This window comes from Tarenaya hassleriana, unplaced genomic scaffold, assembly GCF_000463585.1.
Source record: "Tarenaya hassleriana unplaced genomic scaffold, ASM46358v1 Cleome12, whole genome shotgun sequence".
Classification (NCBI taxonomy): domain Eukaryota; kingdom Viridiplantae; phylum Streptophyta; class Magnoliopsida; order Brassicales; family Cleomaceae; genus Tarenaya; species Tarenaya hassleriana.
In genome coordinates, this window is record NW_010962392.1 from 3,404,425 (window position 1) to 3,408,064 (window position 3,640).

The following is a 3,640-nucleotide window of genomic DNA, read 5'->3' on the forward strand; positions in this document are numbered from 1 at the left end:
ATAGTCTTGGACTTTACTAGGAGGGTTAGTTAGACGGTCTAGGGAGTCATACAACCGAGGATAGCGTTCGCCGGTCGGGCAACGCGGGATAGGACTACGGTTCGAGTCTTATCGGGGTGAACGTTCTAACACGTTTACCAAGTGTTTCAGGTAGGGATGAGCTGATCGGTGGCGGGATAAGGCGACGAGGCCACGAGGAGTCATCGACGGGAGCTTCATCAAGTTCAAAGGCAGCGACATACGACTAACTCCGACATCAGGTAAGTGAGGTAAGTCAGGTAAGTTGTATTTTAAATTCCGACGAAAGTCGAGGGATCGACGAAAGTCGATCGGTGCTGGAAACGGCGAACCCCACTAGATTCATTTTTTTTCGGTTTCCCTTTCTCCACCAAGGTGGAGATTGTTGGGCCTTAAGGGCCCATTTGGTGAAAAAGAGAATCCTCCAAACCGAAGGGAGGTTTCGGTCACTTAATTGAAACGGAGCGTTTCAACATGTTAGGGTTTTTCAACCCTAGTCTCTCGATACTTCGTCACTTTGAGCAGCAGAGAAGAAAAGAAGAGGAGAGAGGAGAAGAGGGCTTGCGGCGAGCGTACGGTGGAGCCGTTTCGGAGGTCCGTCATGGAGGCTCGGTGGTAGATCGGTAAGATCCCGGTACAGGTTTGCATCCCTCGGTGATTTCTCTTGTTCTTGTTTCGGTTCTTCTCGGTGAGGTTCCGGATCTGTGGAGATCCGCCGAGCTTCTGTTTCCCGCTGTTCTCTTTCCGTCTCTAGTGGATTCGCCGGCACCGTCCGGCCGAGATGTAGGCCCGAGCTTGCTCGGTAACCGAACTCGTTAAAAGTCTCCGGTGTCTTTCGATTCTTGCACGAACGAGTGACTGAGAGACGGCGAGGACTCGATACCACCTTCACAAAGTGTGTATATATATATATGCGTGATTCAAATGAGAGGGTAATTATACACAAGACACACACACACGTGTATGAATGTGTGTGAATGTATATTACATGTATGTATGAGTGTATGCTTTTAAATGAGAGATTGCATACACACGCACACACACCACACATACGAGTGAGAGTACGTGTGTATTTATGAATGTATATTAAATGTATGTAGGATTTATATGAGAGGTTATATACACGCACACACGTGCACGTGTGTGTGTGGGTTTTTGTGAATGTATGAATGGTTAAAGATGAAGATATATATATATATATATATATATGTGTGTGTGTGTGATTTAATTGATATTATACATTAACACACTTGTATCTGCCTTATCAAAAAAAAAAAAATACACACTTGTATCTGTGTGTGTGTGAATGTATATATATGTATGATTTAAGAGAGAGATTATAGACACGTGATGTGTGTGTGAATGTATATAATATGAACAGCTTTATTTTTGTGTGTGAATACTTCATCTATAACAAATTGCTCCGCGTACGGAACAGTTAATGTGAATAGAAATTGTTAGCAACAAATGAAAGCATTCATAGGTATATACATTTTTTTAAGAGGTATATTTCTTTCAAAATAACAATTAATGGAAAAATGTAGCAATCTCATGATGATAAGCCGGTGAGCTTTCATATTGATTTTGAGTTGGAAAATCCAGTCTCTCACTTGAATAACTATATTTTTAAAATTTGGGATTTCCTATGAGATTAAACCGAAAAGAAAAAGTATTATATCTATTTTAGTTTAAATCGATAAACTATGTTGTTTTTTCTTGAATTTGAAATTGTAAATGTTACAACCAATAATCTTTATTGTGAAAAAAAAAGGGGATCACTCATATGCATGCATGCGTGTTGCATTTCGAAGAGATGTAAAGTTAATTTGTGCAACGAACAAATAAATTTGGTTTCCGTCATGTGAATTCATTCCATCTCACTGACACATTGAAACCACACGTTTTGGTCTCCGTCAAGTACATGCGAGTTAAATTTTGGTTTTCATTTTAAAAAATAAAAATATGAAAGGAATGATTATAATAAAGAAACGGATTACATCAAATGAAAATCTTACATATCTGTATAATCTAAAATTTAAATTCTCTTTATTTAAATGTGTATGTTCCCTCATATATATGTTATAATTTTCTTCGTGCGTGCGTACATATATGGTCCGCATATTTTTTTTGTTGTGTATTATATATATATAGTACCTTTTGTTATATTCTTAACATTTGTTTGGCTATTTGAAGACTACGAAAGGTCAAACATTTCATATCTTAAATTTCAGATGATGTCTGTCTCTTCGTGAGGTTATGATAAATTAATGTTGCGATTGTTGCAATGAAGGTTAAAAGGACACACACACACATATATATCACTACAAGAAAAACTGAAATTTGCGACACCTGTTGCGACCGAATTTTTAGTCGCAACCTATTTGCGACAGACCGCGACTAAAAAGCGACACAATCACGGAAAAATATCTCTGTCGGTTTTGGACGCAAAACCTGTCGCAAATTTCCGACCGTTTGCGACCGTTATATCTGTCGCACATACTTGCGACCGAAATACGACGGAACACGACAGATAATTTACGACAGATGGTCTGTCGGTATGTACCGACACAGTATGCGACAGATATGTTCGGTCGGGCTCCGTGTACGACACATTTGCGACAGATTTTATGCGTCGCTGAGTATTGCGACCGATATGCGAAACACTTTAGGTGTCGCTCAATAATTGCGACTGACTTGCGACTCACCGAATGTGTCGCAAAAAACACTTTAGGTGTCGCTCAATAATTGCGACTGACTTGCGACTCACCGAATGTGTCGCAAAAGGGGTTACTCTGTTTTTAAAGATGTAGAGAACTCAACTCATCTATGGAGGCAATGCTTACTTACTCCCGTTTGCGTCATGATAGGGATGTGACAACATGCAGCAGTGGCCAAGGTCCCTAACATATATCCACATGTTGTTTTACTTGCAGCATTTTATGATTGTTCCCGCTGTGTTATTCAGATGCAAGTCGTTGGTATCTGGCCGCGTATTCTGAAACACTTCAAACTCTCGTCCTCGTTTATTGTTTAGATTGTTCTGTCTACATCATCTCGTCGGTTAATCTGGCAAGTAATGCATCAGATCATCGTTCACTAGGTATGATGGGAGTCTTGCTCTTGAGATCAAGAATAAAGGAATGAATCTCGCTCTTTCTTCACACTTTTAATAATTTACATGCATCTTTGTGAATGATTTTTTATTTATGAAATGTTATATTGTGGCAAGACATGCAAAGGATAGTTATTGCATGTCCTAGAACAACTGCTTCCGGTATCAACAGCAGGGTTCTTCTCTTTCTTTTCTATCAACGCTTTGCGGGTGCGTCTTGAATCATACGCAGACCCTTTTCTTGCTTTACGCTTTGATGTTGAAGTTTGTATCGAAATATTTGAAATATAAATCTGCGTTTTTTTTTATATTTTCAAAAAAAAATTGTGTATTTTTTTGAGATTCTTCATATAATATACTATTAGATTTTGCTTTCAATGATTATTGGAAAGAGGTACAGGAGAGATTTTTTTTTTTATTGATCCGAGAAATGTTTACAACTATTTAGGATAATCGAGTGTGGGCTATGGGCCATCATCCAATTGGAAGACTGGAAGTCGCAGATCAGAA